This window comes from Syzygium oleosum, unplaced genomic scaffold (genome assembly GCF_021117445.2).
Source record: "Syzygium oleosum isolate NSW1041296 unplaced genomic scaffold, Sole_v2.1 Sole_v2.02, whole genome shotgun sequence".
Lineage (NCBI taxonomy): Eukaryota > Viridiplantae > Streptophyta > Magnoliopsida > Myrtales > Myrtaceae > Syzygium > Syzygium oleosum.
In genome coordinates, this window is record NW_026607486.1 from 1,842,474 (window position 1) to 1,868,338 (window position 25,865).

The 25,865-nt window shown below is 41.0% G+C and overlaps 1 protein-coding gene and 1 pseudogene across 1 annotated transcript in view; both read left to right on the plus strand.

The window, feature by feature from the left end:
• The window catches only part of LOC115684696 (laccase-15-like), a 74,348-nt gene that overhangs the window by 29,459 nt on the left and 19,024 nt on the right, over positions 1-25,865 (plus strand). The gene's annotated exons all lie outside the window — the stretch shown is intronic.
• LOC115661339 (putative laccase-9) lies at positions 8,045-14,962 on the plus strand (annotated as a pseudogene).

Below are 25,865 nucleotides of genomic sequence, written 5' to 3' on the forward strand. Positions count from 1 at the left end.
TTCTGAGTTAAGGAATGGGAAAGTTAGGAGATGCATCGGATTGAAACAGAAGAGGAACGTAGAGTGGTAGTGCCCATACCTTGAGTAATCGGCTTCTTAGAGCCATTCCGCTTCACACGATCAATCGCGGACTAGAGGGCCTCTTCGTATGCACTTTCAAATACAAAGGAATACCACCAAGTTTGCCATTCAGCAAGGTGTCCTGAATGGGCTTTGAAGCCATTAGGGAGGTCTACACTGTAACGGGTGCGCATTGTGTTGGCAATTTCAATACAATAAAGAAGTGGACTTCGATTTTTGAGGGAGTATTCTTTCTTCTTGGTTCCTTCCGAGAAGCCCATTGAATAAGAAATTGGCATGGGAATTGCTTGCCAGAGTCCAAATTGCCTAGCACAATATTGTGGAGAATATACCTCAAACCCAGGATAGAATCAACCCTTTAATGAAGTCCATATGGGAAGATCTACTGCAGACAAGGCACAAATCCAGAAAGGCCTATAGAAGTTGAATCGAGCCGGATCGAATAAATAATCAAATTCTCCATAGCCATATTTAAAGAAAATGACTTGGTCATGGTTCAGTTCAAGAAAGGCTTGAAGATAGAAGATAAAAGGAGGCGCTTGAGAAGCAATATGTCAAGGGGCATAGCTCAGCAATCGATAGCCCAGAGGTAAAGGTAAAGGTCTTCTATATCCTTGTAGAGACAGATGGGGAAGATGACGATTACCTCTACTAAAAAGAGAAGGGAAATACAGAGCCATCCATGCTTGAAGTATCCAAAAAGCGTCTGAGATGGTTCCAGAATCCCCAAACTTCATTGCCCGAAAGGCGTGAGTAAAGCCTCTGTACAAAATTGCAAGAACAAGAGGGGCCAATGCAAGGCGTTTTCCCGTGGCTAAGGCTGCGGCAATTTGCAGATAGTCTTTGCAAACTTTAAGGGCAGGACTAAAGAATACGTATTTTGATAGCCAAAAAAGCAAGAAAAGAAGACGCTCATCCTGGGTAACAGGACCCGAAGTTCGGTAAAATCGAGATAAAAAATTGCTATATGCCAGAACATCCTCAAAAATAAAAGGAGTGGGCAGTACAGGCAAATCCTCGACAGCATGACCGACCAGTTCAAAACCCGCTATAGCAAATACATCGAGCATAGTGATGGACATGTGTCCCCAAGGGAAAAAGAAGCAATTGCTGGAAGAAGACCAGAAAGTGATGGCGGAGCCCAATAGCCCGCGTTCTAGGTCATAAGATGACATACTGACCTTGAGAGCGACGTCAATCCTAGCAGCCGTCCATAAAAGTTGAGTTTCTTGATCGGCCTTTAAGCAAATAAACCATATGTGAAAATCCTCTTCATAAGAAGGGAAACCTCGAAATTGAGAAGACCCGGTGGACCATACATCTGTGATGGAAGAATGTTGTAGTGCCAAAGTCTCATTGTGCTTATACGGGAAATGGAATTGGAGATTCACGAGAATATTAAGATGGTCCATGAAACTGGGGCCCAGAGAGAAACAGTTGGCTTCAGCCTCGACAGCTTTCAATAAAAGGAAAGAACAATTATCAACGCGCGGGTCTTTTTTGAACTTGTCAAAAGCCGCGATGTAGTCGCCAACAGAATATTCAGACTTTTTGGACGCCATAAGAAATGATGGATCAAGATCAGAAAAGGTTAAAGAAGGGATTTTTAGGGTTTAAGGAAGAAGACACGACGATGAAACGAAGCTCTTGCAAAAATATAGGATGAAGAAGACGATTCGAAAAGCCGCGACTATTTGAAGAAAATACAAGGTGACGTGTCCAAAGAATATTGGATGAAAAATTCATATTGGCTGCTCGAAAGGACATCAGGGGACAGAAAGGCATGTTCATCGCCTAGGGATTCGTACACGGATAAGGTATATCTTTAAAAGAAATAAATTCAAATTTATTCCTTTTAAAAGGGGGCATATGTTGACACCCAAAATTACCCTTGGTGGGAGCGGGCCGATTGCAAGTTACAAAGGACGTAAAACATGGCCCACATAGCATAAATTCGGAGAAAGGCTGTGAGTCAGGTCCAAAGGCATCGAAAAGATTTGGAGCAGTTATCGACAGGACACGTCATAGAATTGTCGACAGGTTGACAAGTCCAAGATCACGAGCCTTGCACATGACGTCGACAAGTCCAAGACCACGAGCCTTGCACGTGACGTCGACAAGTCCAAGATCACGAGCTTTGCATGTGATGTTGATGAGTCTGAGATCATGAATTAAGCACGTGGTGTTACATGGTAAAGAAATTCATTTCCATGTGTCAAAAGGTAAAGACATGACCGTGGGCGTGAAGATCAAGGAAGCTAAATAGTGAAACGTGGGAAACAGCAGGAAATAAGGAGACACATGGAAGAAAATCAGTTATTACGTGATGCCCAAGGAGCGTAAGCAAGATCAACAAGTCAGGAAACGGTTAAAGTGTGAAATGTAAGGAAGTGAAAAACAACTTTCAAGAAGAAGTAGCTCATCGACAGTTATCAAGCTGCTCTATAAATACTCAAGGATTTCCGACGTAGAAGGGGCTCCGAACAAGACAACAGACCTCTTATCTATCTTTATTTTCGGCACAATAGGAGTAGTAGTAGTTACAGCTTTTAGATTCCACGTCGTAGATTCAATTCCGGCGCAAGTCTTTATCAGGTCCAGCATTGTTGATTAAATTCCAATGCTGTGCCACCAGTTCAACGTCGTCGATTAGATTCCGGCATTGTGCTTGGAATATAGCTGTTGATTGGATTCCAGTCATATTCTCTCAGGTCATGTCATTGATTAGATTCTGGCATACCTGGAATTGCAATGTTGTGAACTGGTTGTGTCGTTGATTGGATTCCGACATAGCTTGGTCTTGGCATTTGCAAGTTGTCATCATATTGTTAGTATTATTGAGTTATGTGTATTATCGAGTTAAGTTGTAAGGCACAAGTTGGGTTTAATAGACGCATTTGACATTCTCTATCCGAGCTTGACTCAAGACCCTAGTCTCCTCTAATAAAATCCGAAACGCAGCGTTCGGGGAAAGATTTTCGACGGGATAAAACCGGTGAAACAGAACCCTTGAAGAACCACCAGGAGATCATAATCGTGGTGATGCAAAAGGCATGGAGTTCGATCAGAGAGACAGGCAGCGACACGAGTCGTTCAAAGGGAAAGAACGACTTTCTTTCTTTCTTCTCTCTTACTATTGTGGCTGTGTATTGAATTGTGTGGCCTCTTCTCTCTATGCTCTCCCTCACGATTTTTGGCCCCCCAGTGAAGTGAAGCCCCCCTCCTCCTTTTATATACTTTCTTTCACCAACAAATCCTTGGACGCATGCATATTTACTTTCCTCTTTCTTTTCAATCAAATATTCCTTTTGTTAACTAAATCTTGCTCTCAATTATTCATTCCCTCAAATAGTTGATCTCACAAATATCACGAAAATTATGCCGATTGTTTCTTTCTTATTTGCTATGTGACCAAAATCTTGATAATATCAAGCTTCATCGCTTCAAATATTCATCAAATTTTCCTAACTTGATACACATGATTTCGGCCACCACAGGTTTAGTCCAGTTAAACTCAGAATCATTCACTCAAGTCCACCCGCCATCGGTCCAATACAAGTGCAACTATATGAACGTAAATATTAATTCAAATGCTCATAATCTATATGCAATTTAACTAATTTTTTTGTCTAGGAACTGGGATCAATCCCTAATTTTTTATGCAACGAATGACTAACTGGATCACCAAAATTTAGGTGTCAACACCGTTAAATTTTACTATCAAATTACTGAGTTAAATGACACGTGGCAGTTGACGGATGTACCAGTTTGGAATTTTACTCTCCGTTTGTCACAAGTGTATGAGTTTATAATTTTTTTTTGTATTAATCCAATTTAACGGAGGGTAAATTTGTCACAAGTGTACAAGTTTAGGGTTTTTGATAATCAAAAAATAAGTTTGAGGTAAATTTATCACAGGTGTACCGATTTAGGGTTTTTAGTGATAAAAAAATTAGTTTTAGGTAAATTTATCACAAGTGTACCAGTTTGAAGTTTTTCATGATATTAACCCTTCTTTCTATTTCGTCTTTCATCTTTCACTGTGAACTTTTGGCTAGCTCAATTTGTACCGTCACCTAACGCATTTCAAATACTTCGTCTTATTGTCAGCATGGCACTGTTCACTTGGCAAAAGTTTGCAAACGTTGTCTGAGGGGCACCCTACTTGGTTTGGTATTTTATCAACAATAAAACAACTAAAGGCAAAAAAGTGGAAGAAAATCAACAAAGGAAAGAAAGAGGATAGAAAACAGCCTCTTGAGAGGACGTGGTCTCCGGTGATAATGGAGACGATGATGCCATACTGAATAAGGTTCCCGATAGTTATGCATCTATCTCTCTCTCTCTCTCTCTCTCTCTCTCTCTCTCTCTCTCTCTCTCTCTCTCTCTCTCTCTCTCTGTAGTATGCTTTTGATAACAAGATCTTGAGCGCAAAAGACAATTGAAGGTCGTAAAACTGAGGAAATACAACATGTTACAGGATCAAAACAGATTTTGTCCAAACAAAAGAAAAATCAGACGAGTATTAACTTAACGATATGCCGTAAGCACCCAAAAAAATTATTTTCTCTAGAAAACATGTTTGATAAGTCTTGAAATTCTCTTTGAGAAAGAAAATGATGAAAATGTTTATATTTTGCCAAAACTAGAAAAAAGCCTTCCTTTCTTGGTCATCCGCATGGTTGCTTTTATTTAGAGGGAAACAATGGAAACTCCATGAATTTTTAAATCAATCGTTTTAATTTTAGAATGAACTTTACTCGTTTTTGTTTAAAAATTATCTTCGAAAACATGCCACACTTGGGAAAATTATCAAAAAAGTCTTAAACCTATTGTGTGAATATCAATTCAATTTTTGAATTTTTGAATTTTTTCTATTCTTTGATCTTTTTCTTTTATTTCTCCATCTTCCTTCATCGGTTGGCAGGGCTTGGCAATCTCTAGCGACTATTCACAGACAAGGATTAGTGAGGGTCAAGCCTCGCCCTCACGTATGGCTAGTTGCAGACCATCACCTAGGCCTGGCGACTAGCGGAGGAGGAAGGAGAAAAAGAAAAGAAAAAGAAAAAAATTGTAAAAAAGTTTAAAAATACTAAAAAATGCAAAAATTGTCCACGTCAGCGCTAGTCATGCCACACAGGACAGTTGATGGTCATATCAGTGATTTTCAGCTAAAATTGACCAGAATGACTAAATTAACAAATCATTGAAAGGCTTTGTACTAAATTGGTCAAATTGGAAGATTTAGAACTGAATTTTTTATATTCGTATAACAGGTTGAAAAAGATAATTTTTTATATTTATTTGGTAAAAAAGATAATTTTTTAAGGACAAAGAAAGACGTAAAAGTTATTTACCAATATGTTTAATTAGCATGCATATGTGACGTTCTATAAAAGAACGTAATAAGCCGCAAGTTCTTCTTTTATATTTATTCCGCACGCACAGCATAAGTTATATATGTAGAAAGTAATTTCACACGTGGAAAATGTTATTATAAATATGAGGAAAATGTTAAGACATAACAAATAAGCCGCAAGTTACTGCAGACTCGGTGAAAATGCCAAAAAAAAAAAGAAGAAGAAAAAGAAACCAAAGAAGAAAACAATTTGTCAAGAGACGAAGATATTTAGAATGAAAAGGAAAGTGGAGTTAAGTTTTTCTCCATGGAAGTAAGAAAAATGTAAGTTTTGATTTATTTGATTATTTGCTCAATTTAGTAGTGGGCAATTTTGTTTTTATATTTTTCTAGAATGCTCTTGGAGATTATGGGTGAATTGTTAAGGGTAAATTAGTCCAATAAAAATATCGAATAAGAAGAAATTGTGGAAAAAGAATTCTCGGTTGTGGACATATCATATCCCTTTTGGATTTCCTTTGCGTGGTTTGATTGAATTTGCTTTCTCAACAAATATATTTTTGCAAATACTGAAATTAAATTAGCACTAGAGTTGAGAATAAACATGTATATATTTATATATATAAATATATATATATTGAAAGTGGTCCATAAAAGAGAAAAAGAGCAGTTATATTTGTCGAGTAGAGAAAATGAGTGAGGGAAGTTGTTCTTTGAGCGAAGCAAGTGGATTGCATTTTCGATTGTTTTTAAATAGTTGACGTGACAATCACATCAGCACATTTCTCATCAAAGAGCAATGAAAAAAAAGTTACATGAGCTTTTATCGCTAGACAGCTTCAACAGAACTAATAGAAGAATTTGGTTACATCAATTTGATAAATTTTGGGATTCGATTATATTTTTTTTTAATTATGGGATTCAGTTATACCTTCACGATAAGTTTTAAGACTTTCGATACACTTATCACTTAATTGTTAATCTTTTCTCTTATTATTTTATTGAGAGTGGTTTTTAGAAGGAATAACAAACGAGACAATGGAGCGTTTTAAATCAATATACAAACAATACGAAAAATAGATCATACACATAAATGAAACTCATATACGTGTAGATAGATAGTTAGATAGTGGATGGTACTTATGGTAGAATTCCTCCATAGAAATTCACGTCCTTTTCAAACCCATATACGTGCACGTCGTGCACTATCCATACCACCTGCTCACATACTATAATCTTTTTGCTTGGCCGGATCACGTCACGATTTATCTTTATAGGACGTTAAGTAACGCAATTGGGCTACTCGTCTTTCGATTCTTTCCTGCCATTCAGTTCAATTTGACATACTCAACGGATCACTTTCCCCATCAAGCAAGGTTGTATTTGACTTGCATATAATAAGCAATCTCAGAAAATATTATCGAATGAATATAATCCAATCTAGGTGTTCCCGTCCCCCTCTCGGCTACCCTTCAGTGTCTCACCTTCTGTTCCTGGAGGGGCTGGTAGAATAGTAAATAACCGTTCGAAGTGGGGGTGATTTCGTGAACTACTTCTCTTTCTTTTGGTCAACATTTCATGAAGTATTTCGTGAGTTTTTGCAGAGCGGGTCCCCGAATTACATGGGCCTTTTCCCTGTAGCCACGCTGTATCTTTTTAACGTTCATGCATGGCCTCCTTTCTAGGAATCAACTTTCGACCGTGGAAGCGTTTAGCTCGTGCCCCGGTCCCTTCCGTGCATTCTGTAGGCGCGATTTTGAGACTTTTTCTTCCTTTTCTTCTTTCTCTTTTGACACCGACACCAACCAGTATGTCTAGGGCTAGGAGGGAGACTTTCCCACGCCCGTTCTTGCGGCCGAAACTAGACGACAACAATCGAGCCATATGGAAATTGTTGACTTGTTTTTCTTCTGCTTATTTTCCGTTTACGAATTCAAGCCTCGCGCAACTACCTAATCGCTCCATTTTGTAATTCGTGTTCATGCAACGCGGAAATAATCTCTCGTGACGGTCGAGTTAAGTCCTGGGGCCATTTCATGGCTTCTCCGTGGCGTTAGGGCTCACCGCACGAATCCCCTTCAACGTTGGGTCGATGTCTAGAACGACAAATGCACCGGTCCCGCCGAGATTTAACTTTATCTTTTCTTCTATTCGAAGCTTGGGGGACCGTTTCATTGACAAAAAAAGAAAAGATAAACACACGTAGAGAGCCTAGAGATGAGCGGATGCTCTCTTTTGTTAAAGGATCTCATCGGCCAACGATATGTCATCAGATGAGCGATATCGACAACCCGTGACACCGGACCTAGAGATGCGCGTAGCCTTTTGGAAAAATGCGTCCCCCCGGACACTTACGAGAAAGAAACCAGATGTTCGGAGGAGCTAGCGGGCATGTGTTCAACGTGCTCCCGATCCCCCAGCGTTTCTCGCCGAGAGCTATGTGCAGGGTTGTTCCCGAATTTCGATGGGGGGATGCTCATCGGACGTTCTCGGCGTCGTTCGCTGTAAGCTGCGGTAACCTGTGAGTAAAAGCGCCTGGGTTTGAATGTACGGTGCGCGCACGTGACCGTGATATTTGGCAATTCGCTCTCTCACTATAGATAGAGACAGACAGACAGAACGTGTGTGTCCCCTCGAGTCAAGAAGACGCAGAAAGGGCAACTTCAAATCGGTGTGTTTGAGCAGCGGAAGATGGCAATGCGATCGTCGTCCGTCGCTTTCCTCCCTGCGCTCGTTTTCCTTCTTGCGAGCGCCCTCCTCGTCGCCAAAGCCACCAACGTCCATTACTATGACTTCATGGTAAGTTACAGACACATCCTTGGATTTTGATGATCCTTGAAACCCGCCATTAGTCCCGTCCGAATAGAACACAGAATTTCACTAGGGTTGCCACCGCCGCCGCCTGAAAAATGTGCTCTCCATCGCCGTCGCGTGCACTAATAAGACACTGGACTATGGAGAAGTTGATCAATTAACAAGTTTCGATTGCCATGTTCGCCTTATAGGACTTCAGAACCAATCAGCACGTTAACTGTTATGAACTAAAGTTGCTTTTTGTTGAATAAACTAAAAGTTGCTTGCAAAACTTTGAATGCATAGCGCGAGGAGCTATTACTTCATTTCTCGGTAAGTACGAAAAACGAAAAATAATGATAATAATATTTTCTTTTGCTCACTAGTGGCAGACAGAATGACGACCAAATAGAAAAACCTTTTCTTTCAATCTCTGACCTTGGGAAGGTAAACGCCCAAAGTACAACTCCAAGCATCGAGGCACTTGTCTCTTTCGTACCATGAGTAGGTACACCTAATGCGATGAGGAGAACTAGACAAGATTTCATTAGCGATGAACGTACCTCTTTCTTGTTTGGAAAAATACATGTGCGTTCAATCTTGAGCCCGTGGCTATATTTACCTGCGAGAATATTTTTTTGGCTCTTATTACAGCTGAGGGAGACGAATATCACGAGGAATTGCAGTTCGTGGAGTCTGTTATTGGTGAATGAAAGCTTGCCGGGCCCGACGATTGAGGTTCACAAAGGAGATCTCGTGTTTGTGAACGTTCATAATCACGGAGATTATGGAGTCACACTTCACTGGTATATTTCAACAACCCCCCACCCCCCCCTCTCTATTGCTTCCTTTTTTTAAACTTACCCGAAAAATAATAAGAAAACGAGCATTTTATGGTGCGTTTCGTTTCAACTATTAGTGGTCTAACGAAATTAGGTTAAATATGCGCGAAGAAAGAAAAAATAACCGGAGAAAACAACAATGGCGACACTGCTGTCTTTCATGAGATAAGTTCGTTTGAGGTATATGCGTACCAAGTTTCTACTGGCCAAAAATGTAAGATTAATAATCAAATTAAGCTGCACTATTACTTTCCTGTCTTTAGCTTTGTCTGACGTTTGCTCAACTAAAATACAAGACACAGCATTCAATAGGCCTCCTTTAATCTTTGATTATCATAACCATTCAATAATAAACTAGAGTTTTTCACTGGATAAAGAAAAGGAGTATGTATATGGAAAACACACTGTCCAGACCTACGGCGGTGGAGCCGCCCTAAACCCTAAATACATCATCATCTAGCAATAATTAAACTAACCACTATATCACCATCTAGCATTATTTCAACCATCTTTACATAAAGTCCGGGTCGCTAACTTCTATTTTTTTTTACCTTTCGTGACATTGTTTCTTTTCACTTCCACGAGTTCAACTATCAGACAACTAACAATCTACGAAACATCTCAGTAACATGTATTCACGTTGCCATGACCCCACTCATCTAGAACTTAGGCTTCTCAGTTCCATTCTTGAAAAGCAAGGGAAGATTTCCGTCGTCAACGGGAAGGGTACAAGAAAGGGAAAGAAAACTTTCCCCTAAAAAATGTAGTGGTATATGCATTTCAATTAGCGCATAATAGACTAGGCACGGCCCCCAAGTTCGGACAATTTGTAGTGTTATTTTCTAGAATTGTCCCACAAGCAGGGCCGAATGTGGACACTCATGAAGTTGACAATGATACACATTCCATCATTTAGCAGATGAACATTTTCAGTTTGTATTTGCTTGTGTAAATAATATTTCCGTCGAGTGATAATTTTAGTAAAAATGCGAAATGTGATGACACCAACCATCACTACCGGATGAAAATACAATTACTCTGGTGGAATATATCGCATACTTTCGGTTGATGTGTTGTTAGATATTATTTGTAATAACTCAAATTCGATAGACTCCATATAGAGTATTCAAGTGGTGACATTTAAAAGGTGAGTTGCTGCTAAAGTATCACGCAACAATCCTTCTCTCACTATATGAGTTGAGTGTTACCATAGTAGAGTCGGTTCTTTCCCTTACGAGTACGGCGGACGACAAAATAGTTTTTAAAGATGTAACAGGGCAATCGACTAATGAGTATCATGAAAGTTCAATTTCTGTCAATTGATGGAGCTTGAACCACTTTCGAAGTACTGGTTCAACATAAGCATTGTTTACATCGAAAAAGAGGGATGCTTTATGATCGAGAAAACTTGTGTTCATGCAGGCATGGCGTAAAGCAACCTCGCAACCCATGGTCAGATGGTCCGGAATACATTACTCAATGTCCGATTCCACCAGGCACAAATTTCACATATGAAGTAAATTTTACAACTGAGGAAGGAACCCTTTTCTGGCATGCCCATAGCGATTGGACAAGAGCCACGGTGCATGGTGCAATAGTCATTCTTCCAGAAGAAGGAACAACTTACCCTTTTCCTAAGCCAGATGGTGAAGAAATCATTGTGCTTGGTACGTGTTTTGAGATTATTCTAGGAATTTTGAAGTACGACGAGAAATTTAGGGTCACAATTAAAAAGATAAAGCTTTTAGAAAAGCCCATGAAAAACTTCATAGAAATAAAGCTGCACTGTAGTGCATTGAAGCTCATGAAATTTTACCTGACCTTTATCTTTTATAATGTGTAGGTTCTTGGTATTCACAAGGAGATGATCTGAATACCGACTTAGACGAGGATCTGGATGAAGGTAATGATGTACCTCGTTCAGTTGGTTATATGATAAATGGAGAATTTGGAGATTTTGTTGCTTGCTCACAAGGTACATTTCTACTCTACACTTATATGATTTCAATTTTTTTTTAACTCATGGCAGTTCTGTACTTGGATTTCTTTTATATTAGAGTGACATAAAGTTATGTGACATAATTGCTATAATGATGTTGATATAACAGATTCGACATATCACATGTATGTTGATTATGGGGAAAAGTGCCAAAAAAGTCCTAAACTTTTTGCATTAGTGTCAATTTAGTCCTAAACCTTTTTTTGGTGCCAATTCAGTCCTAAACCTTTTGCATTGGTGCCAATTTAGTCCTAAACCTTTTTTTGGTGTCAATTAAGTCCTAAACCTTTTAAATTGGTGCCAATTCAGTCCTAAACCTTTTGTTTTTGTGCCAATTTAGTCTTTCCGACCAATTTTGACCGGAATTTGCCGACGTGGACGCCTGCCGGCCGGCGGCCGGTCACCGGCGCCGACGTGGCGCCGACGTGGACAACTATAATATTATTTTAATATTTTTTTGAATTTTTATTTTTTTCCTTTTTTTTCTTTTTTTTCCACTTTTTTTTTTGGTTGTCTCCCTCCTTGCTCTGGCCGGCGAGCTCGACCTCGCCGGCCACTGGCGACGGCGGCCTCGCCCGGCGAGGGCAAGCCTCGACTTGGTCGGGCGAGGCCCGACCTCGCCGGATCGGCGAGGTCGGGCCTCGCCCGACCATGGCGAGGTCGAGCCTCACCCGACCAAGGAAAGGCTCGAGCCCTCGCCGGAGGCCGCGGCGAGGGCGAGCCTCGCCATGGTCGGGCGAGGCCCGACCTCGCCGGAGCCCTCGCCGGAGGCCGCGGCGAGGGCGAGCCTCGCCATGGTCGGGCGAGGCCCGACCTCGCCGGATCCGGCGAGGTCGGGCCTCGCCGACCATGGCGAGGCTCGCCTCGCCGCGGCCTCCGGCGAGGGCTCGAGCCTCGCCCGACCAAGGAGAGGCTCGCCCTCGCCGGGCGAGGCCGCCGTCGCCAGTGGCCGGCGAGGTCGAGCTCGCCGGCCTTTGGCCTCTGGCCGGTCGCCGGACCGGCGACCGGCCAGAGCAAGGAGGAAGACAACCAAAAAAAAAAAAGTGGAAAAAAAAAGAAAAAAAAGGAAAAAAATAAAAATTCAAAAAAATAATAAAATAATATTATAGTTGTCCACGTCGGCGCCACATCGGCGCCGGTGACCGGCCTCCGGCCGGCAGGCGTTCACGTCGGCAAATTTCGGTCAAAATTGATCGGAATGACTAAATTGGCACAAAAACAAAAGATTTAGGACTGAATTGGCACCAATTTAAAAGGTTTAGGACTTAATTGACACCAAAAAAAGGTTTAGGACTAAATTGGCACTAATGCAAAAGGTTTAGGACTGAATTGGCACAAAAAAAAGGTTTAGGACCAAATTGGCACTAATGCAAAAGATTTAGGACTTTTTTGGCACTTTTCCCGTTGATTATGGCAAGACTTACCACCTCCGGATAAATCAATGCCGCCGTCAGTGGTGAGCTCTTCTTTGCCATTGCTGACCACAACCTGACGGTGGTCGGAGCGGATGCAGCGTACACAAAACCATTAGTGAGTCCGTACCTAATGTTGAGCCCCGGGTCAACCATCGACGTACTATTCACCGCCAATAATACCCCGGGAAGGTATTACATGGCGGCCCACCGCTACTCGAGCGAGAGCACGGATGTGACGAACTTCGACCACGTGGTCACCACTGCCATAATTCAATACAGCCGAAACTATAGTCTGGACTCATCGCCAATATTCCCAAACCGGTCTCTTCCGAGCTATTTCGACTATGATGCGGCAGATAGCTTCACATTCATGCTCCGCAGTTTGGCAAGTGAAGATCATCCTTCGGATGTGCCTCTCAACATAACGAGGAGGATGTTCATAGTGGCGTCGATCAGTTAGATATTGTGTCCACATCACGATTGTGACGTTGGTCCGACCACGATCGGTTCTAGTCTTAATAATCAAAGTTGGGAGAACCCATCAACAGATGTGCTCCAAGCATATTACAAGTACGATTTTTTTTCTTAGGCTTACTTTGTCATGCCAAGAAGTAATGATTTATCAGTTCCCCATCCGTGGACAAGTTTAATTTAGGGTCTCGTGTTTATATGCAGGAACATCAGTGGAGTATATACAGCAGATCTTCCGGATTTCCTTCCTGTTTTCTATAACTGGACGGGAGACGATATGCCAGAAGTAACCGGAGTGTCGGACAAAGTGAACAAAGTGAAGATGTTGGAGTACAACGAGTCCGTGGAGGTGGTCTTCCAAGGGAGCAACATCTTGCGAGGTGCGGAGAGTCACCCGATGCATTTGCACGGATACAGTTTCTATGTCGTGGGACATGGCCTTGGCAACTTTGACAATGAGACGGATCCCTTGAATTACAACCTGGTCGACCCAGTCCTAGTCAATTCGTTTGCAGTTCCTAGGGATGGATGGATCGCCATCAGATTTGTGGCAAATAATCCAGGTTTTTTATTTCCCAATTCACGCTACTTTCCTATTTAATCACCATATTTAACATCTAAACTTAGGGAAAATTACCAAAAAAGTCCTAAACCTTTTGCAATTGTGCCAATTCAGTCCTAAACCTTTTACAATTGTGCCAATTCAGTCCATCCGGCCACTTTTGGTCGGCCGGAGCTGACGTGAACGCCGGCCGGCTGACGTGGCATTATTTTAATTTTTTTTTCCCTTCTTCCCCCTGGCCGAACCGGCCAGGGGGAGGCTCGCCGGCGAGGTGACCTCGCCGGCCATGGCGAGGCCAACCTCGCCGACCATGGGCGAGGTCGAGCTCACCGGCCATAGGCGACGGCGAGGCCTTGCCTAGATCTGACGAGACCTCGCCATCGCTGGGCGAGGTCGAGCTCGCCCGGCGACGGCGAGGTCTCGCCAAACCGGGCGAGGCCTTGCCGTCGCCGGGCAAGCTCGACCTCGCCCGGCCATGGCGAGTTCGAGCTCGCCGGCCATGGGCAAGGCCGAGCTCGCCCGGCCATGGGCAAGGCCGAGCTCGCCCGGCCATGGCGAGTTCGAGCTCGCCGGCCATGGGCGAGGCCGAGCTCGCCCGGCGACGGCGAGGCCTCGCCCGAGAGATCTGGGCGAGGCCTCACCGTCGCCCATGGCCGGCGAGCTCGACCTCGCCATGGCCGGTGAGGTCACCTCGCCGGCGAGCCTCCCCCTGGCCAGTCCAGCCAGCGGGAAGAAGGCAAAAAAAACGAAAAAAAATTATAAAAATAATGCCACGTCAGCCAGCCGGCGTCCACGTCAGCGCTGGTCGGCCAAAAGTGGCCGGATGAACTGAATTGGCACAATTGTAAAAGGTTTATGATTGAAATGGCAAAAAAAAAAGGTTTATAACTGAATTGGCACAATTGCAAAATGTTTAGAACTTTTTTGGTAATTTTCCCTCTAAACTTAGAAACATAGATATGACATTGATTATGTGCGCTATCGCAGGAGTATGGTTTTGGCATTGCCGCATAGATCGACACATGAGTTGGGGCATGGAGACAGTTTTCATAGTAAAAGATGGAGACACCGAGGAAACGAGCATGCGAGGGCCTCCTTCGTACATGCCTCCTTGTGAAGATTCCTACAATATTGCCAGGATGAAATATCGCCGTCTCCCCCGTCAAATCTCTTACACATGAGACCACATGCAGCAATTCAGAGCTGAGTAGGGGTTGCATGGCAATTATTCGTAGCCATATAATTAGTAGCCTTGTTTGTCAAAACGAGATTTTCCCCTTAAGTTTTCTTGTGGGTTGTCCATCTTGGAAGTTGTACCAATGATGAACATTAATTTAATGGGCTACGCTAGTATAATGGTCTCTAGATCACTACGAGACTAATAACATGTTGTGAGTCATAAATTCTTAAAGGAGTGAACTCCACAATAATTTATAATTATTTTTTATTTTTTTTGTGGAGAACAAATTGTTATGTTCATAGTGGATTAAAGACTTCACCCAATCATTTCTCTTAATAAATCCATTAATCGAGAAGTCGTGCCTCCATCTCCACCGCTTCCCATCACTGTCATAGTCTCAATATCGTTCGCTAGGATGCCTTGCATCTCTCTCTCTCTCTCTCTCTCTCTCTCTCTCTCTCTCTCTCTCTCCCTTATTTGGGGATTTTCAGGCATTTGTGTATTATGTAAAACGAAGAAAGCACGTCGTTTATCTAAGCAAAACGACGTTATTTCGTTGAAATAATCCACATCACGTATTTGCCGTAACATATAGGACGGCCAATAATGATTAGACTGACATGTCGCTTAAATCAAGCGAGGCTTACTATACAAGTTTTTAAAGCAACCGGACTTTCTTTGACACGCTATTCCCGAATAACGTGTACAAATTTTACAATATTCAAACTAACTTTTTAAATCAAACCACATTATTCGATATACAAACTTTTACAATAACATATACTGAATAATATAGCATAATCGTATCATATCCACTGTCCGTGTAAATAAATTTTACATATTCATCATTGGATAAATGACTCGTACACTTATAGAGATAGTTGTGTGATCGAACTTATCCACATATCATCCGTCCATTAATGAGTATGCTAAACAGCTTTTACACTGACAGTGATTTGTTTCTAAAAGTTTGTTCAGCCTGTTAATTCTGTCCTTATCAGTTTCTAATACTAATTCTCGAGCGTCTGCCATTAGCATAATTTCATGCGCCTGACAACAGGGGACGCACTTAGGGTTGCACATGTATCGATTCTATATTTAATATTGAGGTTTTTTCAGCATGTTATATTCTAGTTACAGTAAGTGCCACTTGACATTCTATATATTCCTTCTAATGTATCCGCCATTCATTTAAAATTTATATATGGCAACTTAACGATTACGTGATATGTCGTTAGTGCATAGTCAGATTAACTTAGCGTTTAATAATTAGAGAGATTTGCCATTAGATCTCACTGACACGATCTGGTCTTGCGCCATCCGGTCAAAGGACCTCCCACAACCACCACGGACTTGACATTTGCGATCGGATCGTGCTTAATATTCAATTTTTATAAAAAGTTGGACTCAAAGATCTAAATCTCTGATTTCAATATTTATAGGATGACGCATTTCCGACGCACTTATTAAAATTAACACTGTGCAAATTGTCTTTACTGTACATCGACTTTTAAAATCCATGAAATTATTAGGTGATAAAGAGGATTGTCGGCACCTATATTTTGGCGATTCGATACATTGTATAGAAAAATTAGTGATCACTCCGACCCTTAAATGAAAATATTGTTAAATTACATATGCATATTAGAGCATTATCATTTAGTAGTAATAAGCCCACATAAACTACATTATAATTGGACTATACCCTAGAGAATATACCCTAAAGAATAGAAAATTCGGCCAAGCCCATAGTGCATCTCATATGTGAAATTTGTTTAACTGAGGCTCCGTTCGTTTGGCGGAAAATATTCTCCTTTTGGAAAATATTTTCTCGGAAGTCATTTTCCAGGAAAATATTTACCCGGAACATTATTTTCCGGTGTTCGGCGACCAATATGAAAAAGTTTCGGAAAATATTTTTCGCTGGCGGTGGCGGTGGCGGCGGTGGCCGCGCGGCGGGGCCGGGCAACCGGCGGCGGCGGCCGACGACCGGCGGCGGGCCGGCGGCGGCAGCCAGACACCCGGCGGCGGCGGCGGCGGCGGGCGGAGGCGGCGTCGGCGGCGGAGCGGCGGCGATCGCGGCGGCGGCGGCGGCGGCCGACCGGCGGCGGCGGGCGGCCGGCGACGGGCGGCGGCGGCGGCGGCGGCGGCGGCGGCGGGGCCGGGCGGCGGTGGCGGCGGCCGGCGATCGGCGCGGCGGCGGCGGCCGGCGATCGGAGGCGGTGGTGGCCGGCGACCTTAGTGAAGAAGAAGAAGAAGAAGCTCCGGAAAATGATTTCCGCTTTTGAAGAAGCAGAAGTCATTTTCCATAGACTTAGGTTATTTTGTGAAGGGGGGAAGGAAAATATTTTTTCACGGAAAACGTTTTCCGCCCCCCGAACACCGGAAAATATTTTCCGGAAGAATATTTTCCGCCAAACGAACGAAGCCTGAGAATAGAAAATTCGGCCAAGTTCAATTATAATGCAGTTTATGAGATGCACCATGAGATGCACTATGGGTCAAGCCCATAGTGCATAATCCAATTAAAACGAATTTTAATTGGATTATCTGGACTATACCCTAGAGAATAGAAAATTCGGCCAAGCCCATAGTAGCCGAAATTCACATATGAGATGCACTTGAGGGAAGTCAAATTACGAAAAATTGTGTTCTTTAATAAAATTGAAGAACAATAAAGCATATTGAGCTCAAAATTTTGGTTATTGGATAGGGAATGAAATAGATATCTTATTTCCTATATTGAATATATCACACAAATTCTTTGTTTAAATTTGGAAAAGGGATATTTCAAGAAAAGCCCTAATCTTTGCCTAAATAAGCATATTATTGTTTTAAATTCAGAAAAGTTGTTCACAAAGGGGATGGCAATATAATTGGGTTTCGATTTTTAAGACCTAAGATTGGATCCCCAATTAAAATTTGTTTCCTATTTTGGGTCAGGATGAATATGTGATTATGTGGGGTTTATATAATATATGTCAATAGTTTAGAAAACATTCATATTATGAAAATACAAAAAAAATGCATCCCATTTAGTTTAGATTGCACTCTTGCATGTTTCCTAATTTAGAAATTGCATATCATAGGTACATTAGGAGTCTTATAGTAATTAGCATCTAGGATTAATCAAGAGTAGTATCTCTGCATCATAATTTGATAATTGCATATCTTTGATAGATATTGATGACTCTTGAATGATATTGCATAATTTCCATGAGCATTGATGCATAGTAATAATTTTTGAAGTTATTCGCTAATACTGCGTGCTCCCATCAGATAGTCTATGCTTTTATTAGATTTTGCGCTTTTATCGGATATCATACATATTGCATATTTTAGGTCGTATCTAGATTACATTTAAATAATCCAATCTCATGTCATTAGTGTAATAGGTCATGCATGTTAGATTAGAATTCACATAGACATAACTTCGATTAAAATTGAATTTATTATAAAGAAAAATTTAAAAAACTAATTAACATTGCATGAGCATACTAGACATCATGTCTTGGTCATGCATTGCATTATTGATTACACTTTTTGAAATTTTTTTTATATAATCGTACTTTCGTGATAATTTTTAGGAATTATAGTGCATTTATATTTGAGTTTTAAGAAGTTTCCATAGGCACTTTTTAGAATTTTTCAATTGAGAATACAAGTTTACTTTTTGAATCCTAGTTTGCAAACTAAAATGACTAAACTACCCTCCATTTGAAAAATGAAAGTCTCCCAAAATAACCTTAACACCACGCCACTCCAATGACTCAAACATCAACCCTAACCTACCACCACCTTACCGACCAAAAAAAAAAAAAAAACCTACCACCACCTTCTGCCGCCATCAGCCCACACCACCGCCACCGCCACCACCACCGCCACCGCCTTGGACCACCACTAGAGTCCATCACTTTCCGGCGCCTGTCCTATACCTGTCTAGGGATCAGCAACCCCCCCCTTCTCTCTCTCTCTCTCTCTCTCTCTCTCTCTCTCTCTCTCTCTCTCTCTCTCTCTCTCTCTCTCTCTCTCTCTCTCTCTCTCTCTCTCTCTCTCTCTCTAGCTGGTCTCCCTTGTTACCATCTCAGATTTTGGTCACCGCGCAATAGATAGCCTGGATCCGAAGCTGGTGTGACCAATGGTGGCCTCGAACCAATATCGTCTAGGCACCACAAGCTGAATGATTTTTGTTTCTAAAGAATTTCATCGGCTAACGATCTGACATTAAATGAATAATATCGCTCTCAGGTCGGCATGTGACAGCGGAGCAAGCAAGCGACTCGCATAGCCTTACAATAATGCATTCCCAAATAACCATGAGAAAACACCATATATACGATGAGCTAGCGCATGTGTTCGACGTGTCGCACTGGTCATCACGCGGCCTTTTTCACTGAGAACGTATGTAAGTGAGTCGTATCCACTTTCGAAGGGGATGCTCATCGGACGTTCTCGGCGTTCCTTCACTGCAGCTGTCTTCCTGTCTGTAGCTCTCGCCTAAGTTTGAATGTCTTGTGTGCGCACGAAAATACGCTCGCATGTGAGGTTGGATCACATAAAATGACATTTTGCCCGGAGTTGGGTATGTATGTTAGTCTCGATATTGGTTTGATCATGAAGTTGCCATCACTATAATGAAAAGCGAATTCTCGAAATCCTGCTAATCCCATTTCTTGTAGTTAGATATCAAATCGTAAAGCTTCCATCTAAAACTTTTCCAGTTGCGTAGTACAAAAGAGTTTTTAAATTATGCGGTTGTAAATCACTAATTAAAATGATCATATGGATCAATATTATCTTAACCGTTAAATATGCAAATCTTATCGTCACCCAAACATAGTTATAAGTTGATAAGGACTTAGTTTACACGATCCATCATAGATATATTTTCTCCGAATGTCCGAGATAATTACCAAAAAGTCTTAACTTATTGTACGAATGTCAATTCAGTCCTAAACTTTTTAATTTGACGAATTTAGTCTCAAACCTTTTAACGATATGATGATGTAGTCCTTCTTCTTGTCAATTTTTGCTGGAAATCTCTAACGTGGTCATTGGCCGTCCTATGACACATGGAGAACACATGGACACTTTTTACATTTTTAAAAAATATTTTCTAAATATTATATATATTTTTCTTTTTTTCTTTCTTTTTCCCTTTTTTATTCTACTAAATTCGGCGAGCGTCCCTGTTAGCCACTAGGCGAGGGCTTTGAGCGACGGCTATGACCCTCTTAGGTTACCGGCAAGGGCTTCGCGTCCTTCATCCAGTGGCTGGCGACCCTTGCCAAACTTGGTAAAAAAAAAAGGAAAAGAAAGAAAAGAAAAGAAAGAAAAGAAAAGAAAAGAAAAGAAAATAATAAAAAAAAGTTTGTAAAAAATTGCAAAAATTATCCACTTTAGAGCTGGCCCTACCATGCCATGTAGGACGGCCAACGTTCGCGTCAGCGATTTCTGGCAAAAATTAGTTTGAAGGACAACATTTGGAAATTGTTAATAGGTTTGGACTAAATTGGTCAAACTAAAATTTTAGGATTAAATTGACATCCGTACAATATGTTTAAGACTTTTTTGATAATTTTTCGGGTGGCAAAATCAATGGTATACTTTGCATTGCCGGAAAAGCTTCTGCTTGGTAGCAAGTGCCGGTTGATTTTTAGTTAGTTAGGTGGCAGAGAAGAAAGATAGTAGCATTTTAGTGCAGGGCCAACAAAGTGTGGAAGGAACTGGAGAGCGACATCTGAAAACTGGAGGAAGGGATATGGGGCGGCAAAAGATGGTGGAAAGACTACAATTGGCAATGAACAGCCACCGGCGGACCATGGATCGGCTGTCCGGAGCTTCAAGAGAGAGCGAAGATGAAGGATTCTGAGAATTTCTTTCAGAGTGTGGTCAGAGCTCTCTGTGTTGAGCATCTCAGTTTTGTGGTGTTGTGATCGACAGCTTCAAAAGGAATCACACAGTTCATTAGACGAGAGAGAGATTAGACTTGATAGATGGGCTGAAGCAAATGGGTTTGGGTCAGTCTAATGGTCTGAGCTGTGGTTGTGGATGGTATGGTGCAAATGGGGTGTTAGGCCGAGCCCAATGGAGGTGGAGGGTGCTGGGCTGGTCTGGGTCTTGACGTAAATGGCCGAATTGAGCTCTCTCGCTTTTTATTTATTTATTATTACTATTTTTTAAAATTATTTTGTTCTTTTCTTGTTATTGTTGTAATTTTCTATTTTTTTTGTTTTTTGTCTTTGTTTTTTCTACAAAAATACATGCTTAGTTTGTCGACGAAAATTCAGGTGTCAACGGTGAGCAATTTGTATGGTCATAAGAAGCCGGAACTTTAAGAGATCCAAGATCTGATTTTTAGCAGGAACATTCACAAAAGAGACTCGGGTGAATTGTTGGGGGCTGCCTTGAGTAGTGAAGGCAAAGGGAGAAGCAATCAACATGGTCAAAACTAGAACCATGGTAGATCGAAGTCCTGGGGGAGAAGCAAATGGAGACCTCGTGCTGAAATAATTTGCTGGAATAGCGAAAAGAAGGGCCATCTAAAACGAAATTACAAAACCCCAAAGAAGAAGAAAAATCCGAATTAAGATCGAAATTAGGAGGAGGATGAATTTGTAAATGCAACCATTGAAGAGACGTTTGCCCAAAGAGGCCCTAAATTTGAGCCTTTATAGTCTGATTAAGTCTTGAGTTCTAGACGAGAGCCTGTTATTTCTCTCAACGTCATGCACAGAATTAATGCACCATTTTGTTTCTAGGAAATTTGAAAATGTTTATCTTACTGATAATGAACCGTTGGGTATTGCGGGGGAGGGTAACGTTCACTTAAGACTGTCGATGGGATTCGATAGAAGTTGTATGATGTCAACTATGTTCCTAGCCTGAAAAGAAATTTGGTCTCTATAGGTCAATTAGATGGCATACGGTACAGAACCATTATTTGTGATGACTTGTAAAAGATTATTAAAGGTGCTATAATTGTATCACGATAAACAAAGTTGGGAATATCGTCCATGAGTGAATGCAGTAGAAAAATAATATTAGTTGCTAACTCAAAAGCTGATTACAAATTATGGCACTACAAGTTTGGACATATAAGCGAAAAGGAGATGGATACGTTATCATCAAAGAGAAAATTGCGTGATCTGAAGGTTGGATATTAGTCTAAGCAAGGATTGTTATATAGGCAAGCAGAAACGTGTTAGATTTTTGAAGACTAGAAGAAAACCCAAAAAAGACAAAGGTAGAATCGATGTATATAGATTTTTGGGGGCCAGCCAATGTCCATTACCTTAGAGACTCACACTACTATGTCACGCTCATTGACAAATTCACATGGACCGTGTGGGTTTTATTTTCTGAAAAATAAATTTGATGAGTTTGCTACTCTTAACCGGTGGAAATCGGAAGTGGAGAATGAGACCAGTGTACAAATTAAATGTCTAATTCTGACAATGGAGGTGTGCATGATAGCAAGGAGCTCAAGGATTTTGTATAGAGAATGGAACTAGAATGACAAGAACGGCTCCCAACAGACCACAACAAATCACAGTTGCTAAGAGGATGAACAAAACCTGAATAATTGTGCAAGAAGTATGATAAGAAAGCAAATAAAAGTTGGTAAACAATAAGAAAAGTTGGTAACTAATGCAAATTGGCAAAAAGAATTGGTAACTTCATAAAAATATGTCTTACTTATACTGAAAAAATACTAGAAAATCAAATGACTGGCAGTTTTCTCAACCAAAAGTTCTTTTTAATGTTCACCGACTCTTTCAAAAATTTACCAGCACGGATGAGCAATCCCTTTTTCCGAAAACGGACCAATGGAATCTTCCTTGATTAGGTCCACTTTATCTACATCGGTGCTCTTTATTTCTATCCTTTGAGATTGTTTGCCACTTTTTATTTTACTAGATCGACGTGTTTCTTTTTATGATTAGTGTAGAAAAGCATGTTTTGAAGAGTTCAAATTTCATCTTCGAACAAGCAAACTAGTACGCCCCGATGCTCGCTGTGGCCAACCAACGGCCACAGCGGCCACCAACGTGGTCAGATTGGTGATTGGATTTGTGCCGTTTATCACTAAATTGCAACAAAGTCTTGCAAACTACGCTCCATATTTCTACGAGGCTTTGGATCCTAGTAAATGGTTCATCCTTGGCTAGGATAACATTTCTTAATGATGAGTTTTCCTTGCCGTCCAAGTTTGCCATAAGATAGAACAATTTTTTTCTGCATGATCGATTGATTTCCCTGTTGCACCAAACATTTGAATGTTCTACTCAACGTTGTTTTTTGTCTTACTTCCACAAATAAATAATATCCGCAAAGCTTGGGTTGACTTTTCTTTATTATGTTGTGTCAAATACAACGCATGACTCGTTGTTATTCGGTACTTTCCTAATCATTTCCTGATTTGAAAGGATATTTTTTTTATCAAATCATGTTAATGATTTACGACAAAATTTTGCGCGGAGATTTAGAACTAAATTGGTAAAACTGAAAAGTAGAAGACTGAATTGATATCCGCACGCACAATAAGTTTATGAATGATCAGGTAATTTTATTTTTTAGATGGTCCTGATTTGAGATGATAATTTCCTTTTTAAGAATTACTAAGCCTCTTAGTCGTATTTCTTGAATAGTTTTCGTAAGAGCCCCCACTTCCGTATGGAAGCTCACTTCTAATGCCTCGTTCGCGGCGAACTTCGAATCGTGCTCCAATTAGAATGCATGATTAGGTCAAAACAAAGATATTGATTGCATGGATGAGAGGGTCCATTATTGCTGAGCATTGATCCACAGGATGACGTCCTGATTCTCATTTCCACAAATCCTAGGTAGCCCACATGCCAAGTTCCCTGCACGTCGCTTTTCTTCTTGCGATGCAGACGTGATTCTCGATGCAACGAATAAAAAAACATGTTGCGGGGTCAAAAGCCAGCCAGATGATTGTGACCATTTTCTTTTTATAGCATGTGCGATGTACTTATCCCAACTACTTCGCATTATAATACGATCTCGATGTGGGACCTTCGTCTAGCAATCATAAACGTGCATCTTAACAAATCTCCTTTTGACGTGTTAATTACCCTACATTACATTACATCCTTCTCGGAGCAACGAATAAAAAAATATGTTGCGGGGTCAAAAGCAAGCCAGATGATCGTGACCATTTTCTTTTTATAGCATTTACGATGTACTTGTCCCAACTACTTCGCATTATAATACGATCTCGACGTGAGACTTTCGTCTAGCATTCATAAACGTGCATATTAACAAATCTCATTTTGACGTGTTAATTACTCCACATTACATTACATCCTATTTGTAGGATTAATTTCGTCTAACACCCTCACGCTAGTTGTTTAACAAAATAGGTAGAAGAGAGTAGAAAGAAACACCGTTAGAGTGAAAGAAAATCAATACTAGTTCAATAATCAACCGTGACAAAAGCTAACGTCTAGGAAGCTTAAACTTATTTTTATATTAATTTAAAGGAAGAGTCGTACTAAAATAAGGGAATTAACTATTATGTTAAGATTCCCGACAAAAAGAAAAATATTACGTTAAGATATATCAGACAAACCTGTAAAACTCATCCTTTATTCAAGAGCTAGCGGGATAGAGAGTCTAGTAGGATTTCCATTCTACGCCAAGGAATGAGTCGCTTGGTTTGCGTGTGGGATTCTGCTCGATGAATCACGAGTGGATTTACACGGGAGAAGTCGGATAGATGGATGCCTGTGAGAAGGAGAGCTAGGCAAACTCTGCCCATCGTTTTCACGTTAAGAGTGTTGGACTGATACTCTGCAAAAACTGACATTCCGTTCGTTGGAGAACATCACAGCAAGCTTCAAGCCGCAATGTCGAATTGTTGATGTCGTGGTCTTGCGTTTTCTAAAGCGACTATTACACTCGTCTTGCGTGCATTTTGAGTTTCTGTTCCGTGGATCCAAATCTCATGCATTCGATCTGTAAGGACTAGGACAAAATGAATCTCCTATTAGGTTTCGATGTAACGCTGCTCGCTTCTCTTGTAGTTGAGAAATCACTGAGTCAGAGGCTTCATGAAAGTGAGTGCATGATGCTGAAGAAGAAGAAAATGGGCTAGCTACTAGGGTGAATTTTCCTAGCCACTGACATTTTACTTGACAAATTATGAGAAGACCTCACGCAAAATCCAAGATACAGAGATATAGATGCCTTATTTACATCGATTTCACGTGTTTTAACTTGTCTACTAGTATGATACGATAGACAACAAGTCGGTGGCGTTTAAGTTTTCGCAAATGTCTCGATACATACCAAGTGATTTGGCATATTGTTATCAAAGACCGTCACTATTCAAGCCCGTTAATTTAATGATCATGCCCAGCAAATTCAAAGAAACGTAGCTGTTTTCAACAAGTGGGTTGAGTAAGCTGTGGGGTTTCTTCACGTGTTGTTACCATAAAGACATCGTCGCAAGGCAAGAGCCGCCGCTAAAGAGTATTAACGCACGCAAGAACAAGGCCTGGTCGTCGTGGAGATCCAAGGTCATTGTGAATGAAGCACGAAACTTGAAAAAGAACATGGCTCGAGCCAAAATAAGTAAATGAATTGAACTGCGAGGGAGCCTACCTGATTTTTTTTCTTCCTAATAACTGATATTGATTGGATGATTCCATTTGTTGTGTTGAGATTGTAATACTTACATAAGTCACCTATTAATGTTTCGAAGATGTGGTATGATATAATCCTAAGGAAAAGAATTGTCCTAATTATATATCCATTGTTCTGGGAGGCAAGCATCTGAGCTGATTTAATTTGAGAGAAGGAGGACATCAATGGCCGACGACACTCTCGAGCATCTTAGAGAGTTCGATTAATTTCATCATATTTGTTAGGATATTTAAATATTAAATCATGTCTAACGGTTGAAACTTTTTGAATAGTTGACAGTTGTCTCACAAAATCTCGAATGGTATCAGAGTAGGAAATCCCGTGTTCAAATCTTTTTTAAGGTCTCTACTTTCCTCCCCAAAATCTAATAATTGGAAAAGTGTCGTGTAGATTCATTTTGTAGATGACGTCGATAACCCAAAAGCTTTAGTTAATGGGCAAGGGGAGACCACGTATAATAATAGCATAGTCAAATGATGTGGGACGTTTCAA